This window comes from Haemaphysalis longicornis, unplaced genomic scaffold, assembly GCF_048455015.1.
Source record: "Haemaphysalis longicornis isolate Haplotype H1 unplaced genomic scaffold, Haemaphysalis longicornis Haplotype H1 scaffold_2, whole genome shotgun sequence".
NCBI lineage: Eukaryota > Metazoa > Arthropoda > Arachnida > Ixodida > Ixodidae > Haemaphysalis > Haemaphysalis longicornis.
The window spans coordinates 72,059,423-72,082,213 of NW_027526295.1; the positions used below are offsets into that span (position 1 = coordinate 72,059,423).

The 22,791-nt window shown below is 49.2% G+C and overlaps 1 protein-coding gene across 1 annotated transcript in view; it reads right to left on the bottom strand.

Moving 5' to 3' along the window:
• Positions 1-22,791, bottom strand: part of LOC144168060 (endothelin-converting enzyme homolog) — a 95,425-nt gene that overhangs the window by 72,023 nt on the left and 611 nt on the right. The window lies entirely within an intron of this gene.

Here is a 22,791-nt window from a genome sequence, read left to right on the forward strand (position 1 = left end):
ATATGTACGTCGTAGAAAAATATGTTTCGGGGATGTGATAACCCAACAGCGTACAAAAACTTGTACCTTTTATGGGAATATAAGCCACGCGAAAATGTTAAGTACACTCAAAGGCTGTGCATTGTCAGATATGTGCCCACTCATGCCTTATGGTAAGAACCAAGGTATATGTTAATGACCACGGGAAAATGAATGGTCTGCAAGTCAGGAGCAATAAATAGAATAGTCGTACGGGAATAAAAAAAAAACCGAGTGCAGCTTCTGAAATGCTGAAGACGTTTGTTTGAGCAAGGTAGTATTCACCAGACCAACTAGATGCGACATGCACTGATATTTCGCTAGACAAGGGGGGGGGGGGGGGTGAGGAGGAGGACGCTCAACTGTCGTTGTTTACAAATGCGGAGCGTAAGCAACAAATGAACGTTTTATTAATCACACACACAAGCTGCGTGTTCACTTTTCGTTTGTTTTTCGCCTTCAACGAACGGCTGATCATTCGGCGGACGCATTTTTTGAAGAATACAGGGTAAGCAGTTCACAAGAAATACGAGGTGTCGTTGAAAGAGTTGATTGATTGATTGATTGCAGGGTTTAACGCGCCGACGCAACGGAGACGATGAGGCACGCAGTAGTGGAGGGCTCCGGATTAATTTTGGCCACCTGGAGATTCTTAACGTGCGCCGAAATCTCGTACACACGGGCTCGTTGGAAGAGTGTCGTATCTGATAAGGGTCTCTGATTTCGGTTTATGCTAGATTCTGCAGTCTCCCAGTGTCATACGACGATGTTTCGAAGAAGAGTTTGGTCGCGGACGCGGATTACTCTATAAGCCCATCTTCGCGCTTCTCGTGGAGGATAAATGTAACAGATGAATCTTAGCGAGCGCTCACCTCGGGACAAGACGACCCAGCATTAAATTTGCCGTCGTGTGCTGACTCCGGAGTGTAATTTTACATTATCCATCGTACTTCTTTGGTACAATGTTTGCGAAATTTACGCCACATTGGCTTGTTCAGGGTACTGACCAATATCTGATATGTGATATTGGCAGGCGTAACTTGCGTGCTGTCAGGTATGAGTGCTCCGCTGGATTTTGTAGTGCACAAAGTCGATTTACATCATAGTGTGTATGGCCGCAACATGAACATCGGAGGAAACACTGCTTACGGAGACACTGCCACTAAATTTCAGGGCAGCGGAATTGCAATCTGCATGCAAATGCTGGCTTCGGGACGCCGGCCTGTGACACACGCCCGGCGCTCATATAGATCTTTCTAAGATCGCGTCATAAACGTTTATACTCTCGTGAACACACCAGGCTTGCAAACAGAGTGCCTGCTCCACGTTATTCGGTATTTCGAACGCGGACAAACGGTAAATCGCTGTCTTGAACGAGCCCCAAAAGCAACGGCGACAGGGGGGAGCGGGCCGGGGACTCCCGCGCCTGCTTTGGAAACGGGCCGCTAGGGGGATTTCAGTGGCGCCCCTACAGGCCGCGCTCGAGGCGTATAGGCATCCCGAAACCAGCTGACAAAAAAGGTGTTCGGCGTTTCCTGGGACTCTCTGCTTATTACAGACGCTTTGTTCAGAATTTTTCGGACATCGCAGAACCCTTGACACGCCTGACAAAAGACGATGAACCATTTCTGTGGCAAGAAGAGCAAGAAGTCGCTTTCAACGACCTGCGAAACCGGCTACAAACAGCTCCGGTTTTTGCTCATTTTGACGAACATGCGGATACCGAAGTACACACAGACGCCAGTAATGTCGGTCTCGGCGCGGTTCTCGTGCAATGGCAGGACGGTGCTGAAAGAGTCCTAGCGTACGCAAGTCGCACACTCTCCAGAGCGGAGGCCAATTACTCCACAACCGAGAAAGAGTGCCTCGCCGCAGTCTGGGCCATCAGCAAGTTCCGGCCATACCTCTACGGTGGGCCGTTTAAGTTCGTCAGCGACCACCACTGGTTGTGCTGGCTGGCAAACTTAAAGGACCCATCTGGGCGCCTTGCTTGATGGAGCCTTCGTCTGCAGGAGTACGACATGAAGGTCGTCTACAAGTCCGGACGCATCCATAACGATGCCGACTGCTTGTCCCGAGCGCCTGTAGACTCACCAGACCAAGAAATAGAGGAGGATCTACCGTTTCTTGGAGCCGCCAGCACATCCGAAATGGCCCAACTGTAACGAGCTGACCCAGAGCTGCTACTCATTATTCAGCATCTGGAAGGTCGTGACGTTCGCATACCGGCAGCTTTTATCCGCAACATCGCCTCCTTCATGCTTCGGAATAGCGTGCTTTACAAACGCAATTTTGGAAACACAAAGGAGGCGTTTCTACTCGTTGTGTCGTCGGCCATGCGTGCGAAAATCTTGCAGGCCTGTCACGACGAACCTTCAGCCGGCCATTTGGGTGTCAGCCGTACAGTATCGAGGATTCGGCAAAAGTACTTCTGCCCGAAACTTTTGCAAACGGTCCAGCAGTACGTCAGGAGCTGCCGTAAGTGCAAAAAAAAAAATTGCCCCCACCTCTCCGAAGGGAATCGTGAGGAAGTGCGAATGCATTTCTTGCGCCGAGAGTACACGGCGTAGTAATTCTGCCATCGCCTTGAGAGGCGCAGTACCGGCGAGGGGGAGCTGTCAGGCGAGGGGAGAGGCGCGCGCCGAGGGTGAGTGCAAACCTAACGGGGGGAGAGGCGCGCCAGCTGCAGAGCATGTGACGTCACGGCGCGAGGAGAGGGGGAGCAGACGCAAAGGCGCCAGCGCGCGGTCACGTGGGAGTGTGACGTCACGGCGCGAGGAGCGGTGCGGGAGCCGGCGCGGGCGCGCGCAGCCACGGCGCGGGAGGCGGAGCGCGCGCGGGTCACGTGGGGTGTGACGTCGCTGCGCCGTTGCTACAGACGCTCCTCTCCGCTCCTCGCGCCGTTGCTAGGGGAGAGGAGGAGGAGCGCGGATGACGGCGGATTCAGGGTCGCTTATAAAGTGCATCGCACTTAAAAGGAAGACTCCACCTTTGAAACCGGCAGGCCTTCTTCAGCCGATAAAACCGCCTACGGCACTATTCCAGCAAGTCAGTATGGACCTTCCTGGCCCATTTCCGACGTCAAAAAAGGGAAACAGATGGATAGTGGTAGCGACAGACTACCTTACGCGCTATGCGGAGACAGCGTCTGTAGTGCGGGCAACGTCGGCTGAGGTTGCGGAGTTTTTTATGAGCAGCGTCGTTTTACGGCACGGGGCCCCGCAGGTCGTAATTACAGACAGACAAAATAAAGGGCTAGAGGGACAGCCTTTACAGCCAATCTCATGCAGTCTATCATGAGGTTAACTGAGACCACCCATAGGCGAACGACAGCATACCACCCGCAGACCAACGGCTTGACCGAGAGATTGAACAGAACCCTCGCCGACATGCTTTCTATGTATGTCGACGTCGAACACAAAACATGGGAGGACATTCTAGCTTACGTAACATTCGTCTACAACACGGCAGTTCAAGAAACTACAGGACTGACTCCCTTCCAATTGGTTTACGGGCGCACGGTCACCACGACATTAGATTCTATGCTACCCGTTCAAGAGGACGAATACAATGGTGATGTCGACGACTTCGTACAGAAGGCGGAGGAAGCTCGACAGCTGGCACGACAACGAATAGAAAATCAGCAGCGTATCGACGCAAGCCATTACAATCAGCGCCGACGTATTGTGTTCTACAACCCCGGAGACGCGGTGTGGGTGTGGATGCCAGTACGTCAGCGGGGCCGATCCGAAAAACTGCTTCGCCGGTACTTCGGGCCCTACAAGGTCGTGCGTCGGATTAGTGACGTCAACTATGAAGTCACACCGGATAGTAGGGCGCACTCCTCACGGCAGAAGACAACTACCGAGGTCGTGCACGTCGTACGAATGAAGCCGTATTACGGCAGAGACTGTTCCCGCTCATAACGGCACCCCGCCAACCCCCCAATCCAAGGCCAGTGTGGAAGCTGAGCTCTTCGCTGACGCCTCTATGTACTTGGACAGTGAGCCGCCGCATCGTCGCCATCCAGATCCGAAGCCATCCTCACCTGGTCCTATACCGCGGCATCGGGACGATGCTCGCAGAAGAGGGGAGTAGTGTAGCGATGTCTATTGTTACAGTGGCGACGCGGTCAATCCCGCTAATGGTAGCGCGAGACGGGGCTGAACGAAGAGAAGGACGAAGGTCTCTTGCCGGTGCTCTTGCTCCAGCTGGGTCGCCATTTTTGACTCTCCGTGTGCGCAGTAATTAAAAGTGCCCCATTGTTTTATCCACACGCTACAATATTATCCGATTCGATGTCAGTTATATCGGCATTAACCTCTTCCGACTCTCCCTTGCACCGCACGTTATTGCTTTTTGTTCCAAGGCATGTGAAAGAGTTACGTTTGGCTTGGGCCCTGCACCATACGGACACCAGGGGGAACGAGCCAGCGGACCATTTAGCTAATCTCGCTGTCACAGCTGCCGTCCAATTCGGCATACCTAATCTGGCTCTTTTTACATCTTCAAGATTAAGACGACATTGGCGTTTAGGCGGTACTCGTAAAGATTCACTCCTATCATTTGAAGAGTATTAACATGTAAAGTTCGGGTTGAACGTTCGTTTTCGTGGTTCTTCACCAAGCTGTGTGAAGAATTCCAAGGCTAAATTTCTATAGGGCTTTCACCTACGGAAATACGTTTGCGGTGCCAGATCCCTGAAAGAATCGAACGTTTTTTTTTCTCGCCTGTCGCCGCTTCTCGGAAGCTAGACAAAGGCTTTTAAAGGACCCAACTGAGCGTTTGGGGTTGACTTTATCGCTTGCACTTATGTTATCGCATGGCGCAACAAATTTGGGGTATTCAGAAAGGGATATATAAAATGTATTCGAGATTTTCTTTCTGCTTCAGGTCGTTTGGATGGCTGAAATGGGCTAATTAATGGTTGGTTCTGGTTTTAATCACAAGTTTTCATTTTGCTGCCTTCGTTTTTCAGGGAAAAATTAGTATTTTGGGGTCTTCACGAATTTCAACAAGCGAGGAGTGAGTCCTGGCCAATCCCCCCGTGTGGGTACGTGCCAAAAACATTGAGGGAACCATCATCATCAACAACATGTTTTGTGTGTACTCTGATGTATACAGTTATTTTCCTCTAATGAAGGCGTTGTAGCCGCAGCAGGTCGCTCCGCAATTGTTTACCGTACGCCCCTCCAACCGATAGTGCCAGTAAATATTCCCCGGTTCAGGCGTTCGCGCTCTATATTACTTCCCAACAACATTGACTTTCAGTGTCCTGCGCATCAACGGACCCCATTCTGCGTGTACCAAAGTCGCGTGTTGTGGATTTAGCATTGCGTTGGCGAGTACTCGAAATTATTCTATCACAGTTGGCAGTATTGAATACAGAAATATTTTTGGGGGGTGTTATACGCCGCAGGTTAAAGAAGAGAGATCCTGCGCCCCTACAAAATTTCCGTCATTTCTTGGCTTTAATAAACCGACAGACATCTTATTTCTGTCTCTACACTAGAGTATATAGATTCGCTGGGTAAATAACACAAAAGGGTGAAAGGAAGGGGAGACGGAGCGATGCCACGCTCAGAAACTTTCAGGGTGTGTTCTGACACCGGCTCCCTCCCCCAACTCCAGATGGGGACGTTACCTACCCCAGCCCTAATGAAGCACGTGTGCCCGGACGTGTACACGAGGGACCTATGCCGCACATGCCAGAAGGAGAGAGCCACAACGGCTCACATCCTATGAAACTGCAGCAAAAATCCACACGAAGCGGCAACGAGGAAGACGATCCCGCCGCTGCTAGAACCAGCGACGCGGAGCTACGACAGAGAGACCCAGACACAGGCCGTCCAGCAGGTCTCGGCCGCACTTGAAAGGCAGCGACACAGCGAAATCGAGGGAAGACTGCCGCCCAGACCAGGGGCAGGCGTGGTCGACCCGAGGAAGTAGCGGGGCCGTGGCCGAAGTAGAGGCGACACGAACCGAGACGACGTCAAGGCCGCGTCGCTGCGAAGTACCCTAACAAGACCAGGGCGACAAGCCGTCTGCAGGCCCTATCAATAAAGTTGTCGTACCGTACCGTACCCCCCCGTACCCCCACCCCACCCCCCCACCCGGCCTTGGCTACGCCCCTGGCAGTAGGAGTAATCCCCTCGAAAAGAGTTTTCATTACGCCAGTATGAAGTTGCCGCGTATCAAAAGAGCGTGCTTTTCTACCAGTCTCTCGCGAAGAGTTTTAAACGCAGAGCCTTGGGACGGTGACTTGGGACGGTGAAAGGCTTGGTTTTGCAAACGTCTGCAAGTTGCATCCGGTTCCATGCGTTGATCAAAAGCCTGGCACATGTCGAGCACGCAAAAAAATCTTATCCTTTTATAATTCTGGCCGGTGCACTGAGCCTGCTCCAGGTGTAACAATGGAAATACAAGCACGAGAACACTGCGTTTGCCTGATTCCTGTGCAGCCAGCAGCTACTAAAGACAATAGTCTTCCTTGGGCTACTTAAACCCAGAAATTTTGGTCTATCTGTCTGTCTGTCTGTCTGTCTGTCTGTCTGTCTGTCTGTCTGTCTGTCTGTCTGTCTGTGACTCGATTCAGCCACCCGGCCAAACTAAAATTGATATTGCGAAATAGTCTTATATACTCACATCCAAATGTAAACGTCTACGCCCGGTTGTCAACTTTGTTGAACAAGAACAAGACATTACGCAAATATAACACAGGAAATTAGTACACAAGGGATATTTAGTGTTCCTTTATTAAAAAATTCATGGATGCTTGGTTTTTCTATATCAAATGATATTCTACATTTACTGCAGAAAACCGCCCCCTCCTGGCGGAATATGAAAAATCACGCGGCAACAGCTGCGAAAGGTTCCACTAGCTAGGTTCCACGTTCTGCTTGGAACGCATGTGGAGCACGGCCACGCGGTTCTATAAACCTTGTAGTCGGCCGCCGCCATTCACGCGCGTCTCCGCCGTACTGCAGCGCTGGCATCGAGGAACCCGGGCTGTAGCAGTGGAACGCGGTAAATTCAAATCGCCTTGCGCAAACCTTTAGTGTGTTTACCTTGGGACGCGACGGTACAGTAACAGCATGAGAGGTGAGCGGGAGAGCAAAGGGGGGGGGGGACATTTCCTTGGCAAATGTCTACAAATACTATCGTCTTTTGACGACATTTGCAACAAAAGGAGCAGATACGCGGACAATTTTTTTTTCACTCATCACCGTAGAGTTTCCGTATTGCGTGGCCGGCAGGAAGGGTGACAACGGAAGCTGATGCCAGCAGATGATTTTTTATAGTGACCCTGTATATGTCTCGGTTTCCCCATCTGGCCTGCGTTGGCGGAATACCCGTCCAAAAACAATCGCACGGGCTTGTTCCAGAGCTCCGCGAACAGCATCGGCGCCACGGGCTTTAGAGCTATTGTAAAATGTTCTGTAACTCCCAATGGAATCTAGGAATATTGAAAAAAAAATACGCTTGCATTGATGCTAGGGCGTTTTTGTTATTACACCGGGTTTCATTGCCGTCTCATGATTACTTAGTTCACGGTGACATTTTAAACATTGCAGTATTCCCGTCTGCTGTCACTACAAGAAAGTATACGGGGGAAATCATCATTATCGTCATAATCATCATCAGCCTATATACGTCCACTGAAGACAAAGGCCACTCCCATAGATCTCCATGTGTGCCGGTCCTGTGCTAACTGCGACCAATTTATCCCCGCAGACTTCTTGATCTCATCTGCCCATCTAACTTTCTGCCGCCACCTGCCACGCTTGCCTCCGCTTCGGGGGTCCACTCTGTTACATTTAATGAGGAACGGTTGTCTTGCTTTCCCATTACATGCCTTGCCCACACACATTTCTTCTTCTTAATTTATATTAATATGTCCTTAATACGCACTTGTTCCCTGACACACTCCGCTCTCTTCCTGTTTCTTAACGTTACTCCTATCATCTTCCGTTGCATTGCCCGCTGAGCCGTCCTCAATTGAAGTTGAACCCTTTTAGTGACCCTCCGTTTCTGCCCCGCCCCTAGTTGAGTGCCGGTAAGATGCAGCTCTCATACACTTTCTTCTTCGGGAACAATGGTAGGCTGTCATTCATTATCTGAAAATGCCTACCATACTCCAATGGAATGCAAGAGGCCTCAAGCCCCGTTTTTCGGACTTTAAACAGTTTGTGTTTATAAACAATTTCCCCATCATCGTCATTTGCGAACCGAACGCCACGGACGCGTTCAGGCTCTCTGGATATGAAGCATTTGCGTCACCAGCTAGTGATGCTTCTAGTAAAGTTCTGGTGTTCGTCCGACGGGAACTAACATATAACCTCCATTCTGTAAAACCTCATGACAGCAACCAATACATTTGCCTCACAGTGAAGAGGAAAAATGTCTCGTTCACACTCATAGGAGTTTATTTATCTCCTTCAGGTCGCTTCGATTCCAGCAGATTAGACAAAATCATCAGAGACACCCCTGGTCCTTGGGTCCTTATGGGGGACTTTAATGCCCATCATATGCTCTGGGGAAGCCACAGAAATGATCCAAGAGGTCGAAAACTGGTTTCACTGGCGTCCCGTCATGAGCTTTGCGGTGTCAACGATGGCAGCCCAACATTTCTTCGCGGTACGACGTATAGTAGCTGTCTGGATTTGGCTTTTGTCTCGAGAAGTCTCATTGACAGTATTCAATGGTTCACAGACATGGAAACCCGTGGAAGTGACCACCTTCCAACATACCTGAGGATCGAGGGCTTTGATGGTTTTCTTCCTGGGAAAACCATTCGACGAATAGACTGGAAGAGGTTTAAATCTCGCATGGAAGATCTCTGCTGCGAAGGGCTCTCCTCGACTTTTGAAAGTGCCGTAACCAGCACTGCGCAAGATTCCATGCGTTCTTTCCGGGTGCATCCCAAGCTTACAGAATTTGACGAAGTGCTAGAACATCTCAGAGCTATTCGTCGTCGTGCAGAACGAAGATACAGGCGCACTAAGTCTATTCATGACCTTCGGGAGGCCCGACGTACACAGAAAAAAATTCAACGTCGCATCGTACAAGTACAAGCACAGCGCTGGAAATCGTTCTGCGAGAAACTTGATCCTCGGAAACCTCTATCTAACACCTGGAACACTGTCAGGGGCCTTCGAACAACAACACAGCAACGTCGGCCTTTCAGTGCTTTGGCGCTTCATCAGAAACGCCGAGAGGTCGACGTAGCGGAGGACTTTTGCTTAAGAATCGCCAATGGTCCAGCTTCGACCAGCCAAGCGGACATACGCGTCGTCCCCGTATCACGCGACTCCTGCATGGACGTCCCATTTTCAATGGAAGAGCTCGATGCGGCGTTACATCTGTGCCGAAGTAGATCTTCACCAGGACCAGACGGAGTGACGTACGCCGCCCTGCGTCACCTCGGCCAAGAAGCCCGTCACACTCTTTTGTATCGGCTGAACCAGTCATGGCAAGATGGTTTGGTCCCTGAGGATTGGAAGGCTAACCGCCTGGTCCCAGTTCTTAAAGGAGGCAAGTCTCCCCTTGACCCGGCATCATATCGTCCTATAGCCCTTGCAAGCTGCATTGGAAAATTAATGGAAAGGATGGTTTTAGATCGTTTGGAATGGTACCTTGAGCACCGTAAAATTTACCCCCATGCTATGGCTGGATTCCGACGCGGACGTTCATCCATCGACAACGTAATTGACCTTGTCACATCGGTACAGCACAACAAATCACTCAAACGTTTGACAGCCGCTTTGTTTTTAGACATAAAAGGAGCGTACGATAACGTAATACATGACGCCGTTCTGGGCGGCCTACAAGATGCAGGAGTCGGTGGACGGACATTTAGATGGATCCAAAGCTTCCTATCAGGAAGATATTTTTTCGTTGAGACTTCAGATGGCCCAACATCACAGCACTTTGTTTCTCGTGGAGTCCCGCAAGGAAGTGTGCTTAGCCCTACATTGTTTAACCTCACGTTGATAGGACTCACCACCGCATTACCAACCAACGTCCAGCTCTCCATCTATGCTGATGACATCTGCATCTGGGCATCAGGAGTTTCACGCCCTCAGATTCGGGCCCGACTTCAGAAAGCCGCAACGCTAACGTCTTTGTTCCTGCGTCGAAAAGGGCTGGAAATATCTCCGGAGAAATGTGCACTGGTTGCTTTCACCCGCAAAAAAATATCGCAGTATAAGATTTCTTTAAATGGACAACATATTCCTTACGTCAAAAGTCACCGTTTTCTGGGAGTTATCGTGGACCGGGATTTATCATGGACTCCTCAGGTTTCATACCTGAAAAAAAGGCTAACTGCAGTGGTCCAGCTATTCAAGTTTCTGGCCGGAAAGACGTGGGGTGTCTCCGTGCACTCAATGTTACGCCTGTACGATGCCCTGTTTCTCGGTGTTTTGCGTTACAGCCTGCCTGTATTAACCAACACATGTAAAACCAACCTACAGGCAATTCAGGCCATACAGGCCCAGGGTCTTCGTACATGTCTCGGTCTCCCGCGTTGCGCATCAACTGTGGCCACAATTTGCGTTGCAAGGGATCACCCGATCACAACCCACATGACAGTGGAGACACTGAGGGCACACATTAGGCAACTCACCCGGTTGCCCCATCACCACCTTGCATCCCTGCCTTCAACACGACCGCAGGCATCTTTTTGTAAGGTGGTTGCCGCTCACAGTGGGAGCTTGCCATCGAGCTATACACCTCCGTCTCGGCCCTCGTCGCCACTTTGGTGCCTGTCACAGCCACAACTGCACTTAAACATCCCGGGAATAAAAAAGAAAGCGGACCTTCCACCTAGCGGTCTTCAACAGCTATCCCTACTCTTTCTACATGAGGCATACAGAGACCGGGTCCATGTCTACACGGATGGGTCGGTCACCACGTCCAGTTCTGCCGGCGCTGTTTTGATACCACAGAAGTCGACCGAAATTTATTTTAAGCTTTCAAACTCGACGACGTCAACCGCTTCTGAATTGGCAGCTATTCGGGAGGCCCTTCTATTCATCCAGCAGGAATCGCCAGAAAAATGGGTTGTGCTATGCGACTCGAGGTCCGCTCTTCAGTGCATCCAATCTGCCCTCCGCCGCGGCCCATACGAACAACTTGTGGCTGAAATCCGGTGCTTATATGACACATTAGTCAGGCATAGACATGATATCGTTTTCCAGTGGCTCCCAAGCCACTGCGGCATTACTGGGAACGAACAGGCGGATAGAGCGGCTCATGGCGCCCACACAAGTGCAAGATTGACCCGCGTCCCTCTATCACGCACTGATGCTGCAAGGTCGCTGCGGTCCATTGCCCGGGAAATCACTCTCGCTAAGTGGAATACACCCGAGTTCTCTAACGCTCGTCTTTACTCGCTCGACCCAGATTTGCAGCGCCACCTACCTAATAACGTGCCACGCTCGGACGTCACCTTACTTTGTCGCCTGTGGCTAGGTGTTGCCTTCACCGGTGCTTACTCCTACACCATTGGAATGGCCAACAGCCCTGCTTGTGATGCGTGCGCCACCGACGAGACGATTGAACACCTTCTGTGCCATTGTGACCGCTTCATAACGCCGAGGCAACAGCTCTCCACCACACTTCGCCGACTCGACGACCTCCCCTTTACGGCGCAGACAATTTTGTGCCATAGGCGCTGTCCGACACAGGCCGAAAAGGCTATAAAAGCCCTACTGCTCTTTTTGAAGGACACGGGCCTGTCTGAACGATTGTAGGGACATTACTATAGTGCAGTGCCTTTAGTTCGCCCAATTTATCAGTGGACCGTATTAGTTTTGTGCATTTTCTGGTTGTGTGCGTTGTTTGTACCGCCTTTATAGTTGCCTGGTCACGCCTTGTGTTTTTTCTACTTTTCTTTCTCTCATTTCCTCCTTTAATATGTACCGCTGTCCTTTCTTTCCCTTTCATTTCCCGTATACCCTCCCCCCTGAGTAGGGTAGCCAACCGGACAGTATTCTGGTTAACCGCCCTGCCTTTCCTGTACTATTCCTTCCTTCCTTCCTACCGAATGCACTCCACAATATTCTTATGCTTCTAATTATGTCTGCCCCATGGTTGGGATCCGGAGTCACAACTTGGCCTAAGTAGATATATTCGCTTACCACTTCCACTACCTCGCCGTTATCTCAAGCCGCTGTGCTATCCCAATGTTATTGAGCATCACTTTAGTTTTCTGCATATTAATTTCAGGCCAACTGTTCTACTCTGCCTATCCTGTGTGGAAAGCATGCTTTGCAATTCGTCCCCCGAGTTGCTTAGCAAGGCCACGTCATCAGCTAACCTGAGGTTATTGAGGTATTCTTCATTAACCCGTACGCCCATCTGTCCCCCTATCCAATGTTCTGAATACCTCTTGTAAACATGCCGTGAATAACATTGGAGAGATTGTGTCTCCTTGTCTGACGTCCTTCCTTACAGGTATTTTGTTGCTATCCATACTGAGAGAGATGGTAGCTGTGGACCCATTGTAGATATCCTCTAGTATTCCTACATAATGTTCATCTACGACCTGGTTCCGTAATGCCTGAATGACTGCTGAAGTTTCGACATAGTCAAATGCTTTCTCACCATCTATGGAGCCTATATATACAAGTTGAGTATACTGTGCGCATTTCTTTATCACCTGAATGATCGGGTGAATATGGTCCATTGTTTGTCCTTTACGATATGGTCCTTTACGAAAGCCTGTTTGCTCATTAGCTTGACCGAAATTTAAGATGGTAGAAATTGTTAGCGATTACCTTGGTAAGTACCCTGTCGACGACTGCCAGTAAGCTGATCAGCCTGTAGTTTCTGAATTCCTTCATGTCACATTACGGCAGGGTGCGCGATAACATGCAGTAAAAATTACCCCCATACGAGCACAATTGCCTTATGGGTGACGATAGGTGCCGGAGTCGAAGCAAAGGAATCTGAACTGGCACTTGGTGCTATAGGGAGTGCGCCAAAATGGACATCGATAACAGGCGTCTAAGTTTTATGAATCTTATAAATGAGGCGTTAACAAATTGAGTAAATAAAAAGGTAAATGTCGAAGTCGACAGAGAACCAAAGGAGTCTCAACTGGCCCTTAGTGTTTTAGGGAGTGGGGCAAAATGGAGATCGATATCAGGCGTCTAAGTTTTGCGAATCTTATAAATGAGACATTCAGAAATTGATGAGATCAAAAAGGTAGAGCCTAGAGGTGTGGAAAACGTCGAAGCCTAATCCTGAATTTCGTGAGGTTAGGGAAAAGGCGACATTCTTAAACGATACGCTTAATTAAAATCGTGATTGCGGGGGTTTACGGTACATGCCCAAGACGTACTTCACGCCGAGTTGGATTCTTGCTTGGTAATGTTGCCTGCACGCCCCAGACACCACGCCCTACCGACGCATGCCCAGACGATAGGAGGAGCCAGGTTTAAGTGCAGAAAAGGAAGCTGAGCGAGCAAATGTCTGCCGTCGGACACAATGCGTGAGGGCCCACGTGGCCGCCAAACCAATCACAGCTCACCGGCAATAACAGTGTTCCGGTGTAACCACGTGATCGCGTTCGAATAGAAAGCTAGCGTCGCCGTGGTGACTCAGACGAAGTATCCTGTCCCTTGAAACGTACACATCCTCAATTTCAAAAAAAAGAAAAAAAAAAGAAATGAGAACCACGCGTTTGAAGGAGGCGATAGCTTGAGGCAGGCTAAACAACGAATTAGCCATTTTCGATAAGTCGAATAGAGCAATCTCTGGCGACGCAAAGCGGCGCTGTGGGGTTTATACCCCTGTCACACAGCCATTTTGAATCGCAAGTGAGTCGATCCAGATCTAGCGCTGCCACACGGCAGTTTCAATCGCGATCGAGCCCGATTCGCTCCAACTGAATCCTCGTTCCCCAAGCGCGATTGAGGTTTCTAAGCGCAATCGGACGGAAGCGATGATAGTCGTCCGCACTGAGTGATGGCACAGAAGGTCAACTTCAAGTAACGCCACAAATTGTATCAAATAACTTGACTCAAATAAACATGCGATAACATTTATATAATTAAACATAGCTACGACCGCCCAAGGTAACCAGGCGCCGGTCGCGAAATACATTTTTGGCGCCATCTGGTGTACGTCAGTGCAAGTGGTGCAACTTGTCAATCGGGATCACCCCGTAATCGCGATTGAAACGTGCCGTGTAGCAGTGACGGTGCGTCCAGCGCGCACGGAAAATCAACCGCGATTCGCTCTATTCCGGATTGAAAGTGCCCGTTTGGCCGGGGTATCAGTATCGAAAGCGCATGCACGCGGAAGCACTTGAGTTGTCGTCGAGAGAAATCTCGCTAATAAAAAAACTGCGGTTGATTCCTCTCTCATAGCAATCGGTAAAATACGAAAGTGAAATGCGCAGCGAAATCTGCAGCCGAACATGAATAACGGTTCGGCGGCTATCTTGTGGGTGTGCTTGGCGAGCGACGTCCTGCTGGCGGGTCGCCTCGGCAAAGGTGTACTGGCGTCATTTCCGTGACGGATATAACGCCAGTGAAATCTTGGTGCATCCCGGCATAAAATACTTGTGTTAAAATATAAAACCCGGAAACGAACAACCCGAAGTATAACGTAATCTTTAGTACTGATGGTTGCTTCCCCGCAAGAAGACCCTACGTGCAGTGGTGCACCGTTTACAGGCCGCTTGCTTCGTTGTAGTGGGGCCACTTCCGTGACGGATATGACGTAAGCGAAATCTTCTTCAATTCCGGAATAAAACCCTGTCGGGTTAAAAATTGCCTGCGATCTGTTCACTCTGCTGGAAATGTCCAGTCACGAGACATCTGACGTCCCTCTAACGTAAATGCCACTATTCTCTTTCCCGCTCACCTCTCACCCTCTTCCGCTACCGCATCGCTTCTGCCACGATAAACACGGAGGAGGTTTACTAAAGTGCATTCAATTTCGCCGCGTTCCACTGCTCGCGCGCCATCTACTGGACGCTTTCGTTACTGTTTGTATCCTTGGAATGCCGCTTGGAAGTCTCACCTCGGGCGCGAGCACATTTTGTATTTTGGGGTGGTACGCGCAGTTGAAAGTCGCGAAATCCCAGCACTCCCGTATCTTTGAGAACACTGCAAATACCAACCACGTATTGATTTTTTGCCTCAAATGGGCCTCATGTTTTCTTTTTTGTGAACAATGTTGAAAAGTAGGAAGTACGCTTGAAATTTACTGGTTTCGGAAAGTTTTGCCTGTATAAACTCGTTTTTCACGAATTCCGTTAGGTTTTGGCCGGGTGACCTAATAGAGGGGCAGATAGACATACAGGCATACATAGAGACAGACAAAACATGTCGGGTTTAAGTAGCTTAAGAAACAAAAGTGCCTTTAAAGTTCGGTTGTTTGGCACGCGGGTTGTTCACTCGCCTCGCTCTGCCTCGAAGCGCGTTTAAATATTGGTGACCGAAGATTCTGCTGCAGCCGGATGAGTTGGGCACCGACGCCGCTATGACTTCGACGCTGACGACAAATCAAGGGTTTCGCTTAATCTGCCAGTCTGTACCAAATTTAGAATAGGGACAGGGGTGGAGCTAAGCTCACGTGGTATCGATAATTCCTCATACAGTGGCTCCAAATAATTCAATAATTTGATCAAATCTTTTCTTCGAAGTAAATCAACAATTGTAACCGATCAGTCCATCTCAGTTAGCGTAAGCTTTAAACCAGCACAAACATAAACACAGCAATCGGCAACATCTGTGTGGGCCTTTCCTTAACTGTAGTCTTTGTTCTATTTATTCAGCCGGCTTGTAATACATAAAAAAAGCAATGCTGCTTGTAGGGTACTTACGAGGGTTGGCCTGGGGCTGCTGGGAAGATCACCCGATGTAACGTTCTTCCCTGCTTCTCCGTGAACTGTGGAGCCTGTTACCAGGAGAAATGAACAGTAAATGAAAAATGGTGGATCAATGCCAAACAAACCAACACAAGAACAAATCATGAAGTACCTCTTGCAGCTAAAAGTACCGCTCTGACGTCCTTCAGGACGCTAATCGTTTGCAACGAATAGCTCCTTGCTTTGTCGTGTAGAGTAGGAGTTATGTCCGGCATGCCCCTACCACGTGGACGCAAATTCCGACGTACTCGCGCATCGCCGTAGCTCGGAGTAAGCGTGCGTACGTTAGGCTTACGTCGAATGCATTTCTACGCGCTTGTTACGCCTCAGTCCAATGCTAACCGGATGTTTGCGCACTGCACCTGCGCGCACCATCCGCTACAACCAGCTCCGCCCGGGCCCATGATTAGTGGCTGATTGGCCGACGGAGTTGGTAGCGAGTAGGAGGATTGCTGTATTCCCTACCCGTTTCCTTCCAACCTGAAGAAAGTTGTCATGTAAATAAAAGGCCGTGCTTTTTGTTTTTCTTATCCAATTGCATTGGTCATCAATGGCGAAGGCGAGCTTCGTTTGAAGCCGGTTTGGTGGAGTAAGGCCTACGCTGCACGGCGGCCGTCGTGATTATGGCGGCTATTATGAGGTTGCTGGCCCTCGCCGGAGTAGCGCGCGGCAGCGCGTAGCATTTTGGTTTCGTCTCTTCTTCATTCACGCGAGCCTTAACCGAAACCTGCATGTAACGAAAAATTGCGAATTTCTGTCAACTTCGTTATATCCAGGTTTAACCTTATGGCGAAACGCACTAGTTATAGTGCGCAGGCACTTTGGTGGCCGCTACTGTGGTTTGGCGGCGGCGATGGTGACGGCGACGGCGTTGTAACGGAGCGAGCGAACACCGAACGAACACGGCGGAGGAAAGAGTGGCAAAAAGGGGGAGGGGGGTGGCAGTATCCTGAGCCCCACTAGACGCTCGTTGGAGCGCCTGGCGAAAGTGTGAGGCCCTCCGATTAGATCTCCGATGGATGTAGAATTGGTGAGGCATCCGGGATTTAATCGGAGGGCGTGGGCTCGGTCCATACTTACGATGCGTGTTTCTCTTCACGTCTTTCAATATAAAAAAAACTAAAACAACTTGAATCGTCGTAGTACAAAATATCATAACACTTCCCCTATGACTCCCTTCGCGTTATGGACTGCCGACTGCCTCTCTCTCTCTCTCTCTCTCTCTCTCTCTCTCTGTGTGTCCGCGTGTGTGTCCGTGTGCGTGCGTGCTTGCGTGTGTGTGTCAGCTTTCATGCACCAAGATTTTAAAAAGAGCAATGGCGTTAGTCGGAGAAAACCCAGCGAATAATGTTTGTAGTACAGTGGAGTAGCGGCCACTGATTTTTTCGTCATTGAGATATGACTTCATTGTAATTATACTGCTCGAGAAGTGCTGTGCTAATCAGTAAAGTGTCAACGAGGCACTTGTAGATACCCACGAGGTACATATAACGGCGGTATTTCAGCGATGAACTAATTGCGTACTGATTTGTTATGACTGATGCAGAAACCACGTGAAATATATTTACCACATTTCGGCGCTCCCACGCGCGTCATAAACCACTGCTTTTGAACAGGCTTCCTCTGAGTTTGCAGAAAAAATAAAGAGACCACGACAGAGTGTGTGCCTTATTTTCCACGCGTGCCCCGCGGAACTTAGTGTTGCAGCTGCTTCAGTGCCATCACAATCATCATCATCATCATCATAATCATCACCAGCCTATCTACGCCCACTGCAGGGCAAAGGCCTCTCCCATTAATCTCCAATTACCCCGGTCCTGCGCTAACTGCGACCACTTTATCCCCGCAAACTTCTTGGTCTCATCTGCCCATCTAACTTTCTGCCGCCCCCTGCAACGCTTGCCTTCTCTAGGGATCCACTCTGTTACCCTTAATGACCAAAGGTTATCTTGCCTTCGCATTACTTGCCCTGCCCAAGTCCATTTCTCCTTCTTAATTTCTATTAATATGTCATCAACACACGTTTGTTTTCGGACCCACTCCGCTCTCTTCTTGTCCCTTAATGTTACACCTATCATCTTCCGCTCCATTGCCCGCTGAGTCGTCCTCAATTTAAGTTGAACCCTCTTAGTTAGCCTCCAAGTTTCTGCCCCGTATGTGAGTACAGGTAAGATGCAGCTGTCATTATAAGATGCAGCTGCCATTATAAAGTTGATGCGCCGTTTCTTCGGGCATGTGTCAGGCAATGTATTTGCTTTCTATACAGAAAGCAACTGCATTTGAGGGCACTGGTGTAGCAGCTTGAGGGCGCTGGTTTATGAATCGGGTGGGAGCGCCGTCCCGTGGTATTTTCCATATTTCGCGGGGTTTCTTTATCGCTCAGAATCAACGAGTACGCAATTAGTTCGTCGCTGAAAATACCACAGATACTTTTCGTGGTTACCTACAAGTGCCTTATTGACGCTTTAATAATTGGGACAGTACTTCTCGAGTTAGATAATTAACAAGTAACTAAATCTTATTAAAGAATAATTACTGGCCGCTAATCACCCGTATGTGACACATTATGCAATAGGTTTTCTTTGAGTAATGGCACTGCTCTTTTTCAAAATCCTAGTGCATGATAACTAGGACACCCTATATGATATCTCTATGTCTGTCTGTCTGTCTGTCTGTCTGTCTGTCTGTCTCTATCGCACAATCTTCCTTCCTACCATTACTACTACCGTGACTTGTGCGTAACGCGTTGCATATAATGAATTACTTGTAACTGATTTAATACTTTTGTAACTTTTAAACAGAATTTCCTGGAAGGAAAAATGACTCTTGTAATTCAATAGCTTTTTTGTCCGTAATCGATTGCAAAATTTCCTGTTACAATAGTTCCGGCAAATTTTTGTAACAGATGGGCTCAAGACACTCGGGTGTGGGCAACAACCATGAATTCCTTTCCTTTCTGTCTAGTGAACACTAAGCACGGAACCTTGAGAATTAGTACGTCACTTTAGCGTGCTTTACTTATCGGGTAACGGTTCTTGCTAAAACTTAGAGAACGTCTGTGGATGAAAATTATTTTATCTAGCCATTTGTGAGTAATTTGGATAAATAGCGTTCGCATTCTTTCATTAATTTAATCAGATTTCAAGTGTTTGCTTAGTCATCCCTGGCGAGAACACTCGAAGGTTTTTTTTTTAAACTGAGCATGAGATTAGCAAGCTTTTGGCTGCTAAAGTGTTTCCATGTTTTTCTTCGTACTTTGAAGACTGCGTCAAGGAACAAAAATAAAAACTCCCCCCACCTCCCCGAAGGGGATCGTGCGGAAATGCGAATGCATTGGGTGCACCGATGAGTGCGCTGCGGCAAGCAGTAACGGAGAGAGGCGTGCGCTCCACTGTATTTATATACATTTTCCGAGCGCAGCGAGCGCAGAGAGGGTACGCGGAGAGGAGAGAGAGACCCGCGCAACACGCCCGCCCCACGCGCGAGCTCTCTCTCCCGCCGAGCTCCGCGATGCGAGCGCCCTCACACGCCCGAGCGCGCTCCTCCTCTCCACTCACTCTCCGCTACTCCGCCCGAGCGCGCTCCTCCTCTCCCCTTGCCCTCCGCTACTCCCGCCCGAGCTACCACCTGCTCCGGTTGCTAGGCACGCCACAGCTGTTGCTAGGGGCGAGGAGGAGCGCGGAGAGATAACACCTGCGGGCGCACGCCGACGGAGCACGACAACCCCCGACTAAGAAATGCATTCGCATTTACGACGACGACGACGACGAAGGCAGAACTACGAGGCGCGCGCTCACGTGCGCTCGCGCTGGAGGAATGCAGGCGCACGCCGCTCGATGGACGCAAGACAACCCCCGACTAATAAATGCATTCGCATTTAAAAAATTCAGGGAAGCTTGCACTCACACGCGCAAGAATTGAGTGGCGAAACTGTTGTAGGTGATCATTGACGGACACACAGTCGCGGCTCTTCTACGGTACAGAGCGCATGCGCACGATGACACGAGGACAGACAAACGTGGGGTGTGCACTACGACATGACTTTCTCGTTCCGGGCAAGTGTTGCCACGATACGGCGAACAACGGTGTTTTTGTGTGGCCAATGCTGGCCAATATTCTAAGTGGGTATGCTTGGTTTGACGAACGTGCGCTCGAGGCACGGGGCGAACGCTCTACAGGCAAGAGCGATATGGACTCCGGTATGGGCGAAACACGTCTGTCCGGAGATATATCACACAGACACGTGCCAACGGTGCAAGAAGGCGCGAGCCACCCAGAGCCACATACTCTGGGAATGCTCGCCCCCTGCACCCAACACCCAAGACAACGAGTTGCTAGACGAGATCTGCAGCAAGCTCATCAGCACAGAACTCGGTAATCAACGGGCCGTCGTCCAGCACGTCCTCGAGCTCCTGGACCGGCAGAAACCCGGGACGTCGTCTCGCTTGCGAGACAACGGATAGGGCGAACGCGGGGCTAGGACGAAGACATGGAACACCACAACGAAGAAGCAGCAAGACTACCCACAGAGACAAGGTCCAGCACGTGCCACGTTCCCCTAGGAGCGTGAGACGACCGGTGCTCGCCTTCGGGCTCGCAGCACGGCCGCCGCCTCCGTGGGGCAAGCGGGCACGCAAGAGTCTCCCCTCCTACACCCCCTCCCCTGAACTGCCAAATCGATTCAATAAAGTTGTTTCTCTCTCTCTTCTTTCTGGACAATATTGGCCAATCTCTGTAAGTGCGTATGCTTAGCTTGACAAACATGCACTCAAGGCACCTGTGCACGAGCGCTCCATTAAAACTGTGGACCCCACACGCAAACGATTTGTTCAACAACTTCGCTGTTAAAAAATGACATTTTACAGCATCTCGTGAGTAATGTGGATAAACTATTTATTTTTCTGGACAAAAAGTTGTACGATAGGTAACATGGGACGCATTCGGTTACTACGAGTACTTCTTTTATTTCATTTGATACTGTAGTTCTAATTCTAATCGGTTACGTCTTGGAGACACACTGTTGTAATTGTAATCGCTGATTTTTTTTTCACGGCGTGTACAAGTCTACTTCTACCTCACTCAAATTTATTCTGTGCATTTGTCATCGCAAAGTTTCACTTCGGCGAATGTATACTTTGGTACAGCTTCACAACAATTGATTGATTGATTCCTAGTGGGAAACCTTTTTGTAACGGGGTAATGACGTGTCATCTTACCGAAAAAACTAATGTATCTATGTTTGATACTCTTTCTTTAATTCTAGCGCTGCTCTTAATGCCGACTCAAAGTACTTTTTCTCTGTTAAAGGTAGTAGCTGTCCAGGGTGATATAGCCCTGTCTGCTGTTCGCCCACCAGCATTCTAATCTTCCTTTAATCGCCTGGACAGCCTTAAGGTTAACTTCCTCTGCGCTAGCCTTAAATCCCAGGGCTTCCGGAAGCCGAATGTTTCCATCGTGTAGATTTGGATGGATACCCTCGTATTCTAACACCATGTGCTGCATAGTTCCGATTTCGTTTCCGCAGACCATGCATATCCCATCATTTTGTGTATACTACTCCACAAAGCTCTTCATTTTCAAGTAACTTGCTCTAGCATCAAAGAGCAAAGCACTGCCCTTGGAATTATCGTAGAAATTTTTCTTTCTAATGTCCAATTTCTATGCCCTGTACATCTCCAACGACGTTTTAGCTTGCATTTTTTCTCTCCATATACTTGTTTATCTGCTTTTTTTGGTTACCTTGGCTGTCTGATCCTTCATTGTTCTTTCCGCATTTCATCGTTAGCCTTCTAGTCTTCCTTACCACTGCGTGTCCACGCTTTTCAAGTATAGGTAACTACAAACCTTAGCTGCCCACCTTTGTTCATTCATTGCTCTCAATCTCCTCTCAAAACTAATTTTACACCGCTTCTCGAACTTCAAACGACACCAAGCCCATATCGCCATGCATTGCTTCGTTAGTTGTTTTACTCTGCGCTCCTAAGGCCAAATGTCCTACCGTTCTCTGGTTCCCTTTAAGGCCTGATAGAACGTCTGATTTCAAGCAGAGTACAACATTCGCAAATGTGAGACCCGGAACCACTACTCCTTTCCAAATTGCTCTAACTACTTCATATTTGTTATACCCCCATATTTACCCCCATGTTATATCCCCATGTTATACCCCTATATTTGTTATATACGCCATTTTAGCCGCGTTTCGCTTTCCCTTGCCCTGAAGTTGCTCCTCGTGAGTTCTTAAGTAGTTACCGCCTTCGTTTATCCACACTCCCAAATATTTATATCCCTTCACTCTGGATAATTAGCCTTGCTGGATAGACACTGCGTCAGTGCTCGTGTCATTTAAAACCACTATTCCCGATTTTTCAGGGCTGAACTTTAACCCGACGTCTGTGGCTACTTGGCCACTAATATTTATGAGCCGTTGCATATCGCTCTGGTTATTAGCTAAAAGAACAATGAAATTGCCGTATATATCGAAATCCTAAGCAACTGCCAAGCAGCCAGAAATTAATTTGCCACCTCCTCATCGCATCCACATCCAAAGTTACGAAGGACAGAATCAAATATCACTCAGCTCAATCCAAAGAAAGGGCTTCCCCAAACTATGCCGACTACACATACTTCACACAACCCAATACCCGAAGCTTTGCCCTAAGTGCCACCAAGTAGGCACACTCTAGCATGCGGCAGCAGTGCGCGATCAAGTTCACAAGCCTCCTCTGGCAGAGATTCACTGTAGTGAAGCTCGGTCTAGAGCCGACAGCGACGAGCAGTGCCGAACAATGATTACACCAGCCACAAGCGTCCTGGAGACTGGAGCCCTGGACTAGGGACACCCACAAGGTCGTAACAATAAACCAATAACAGAAGGCTAATTCTTTCAC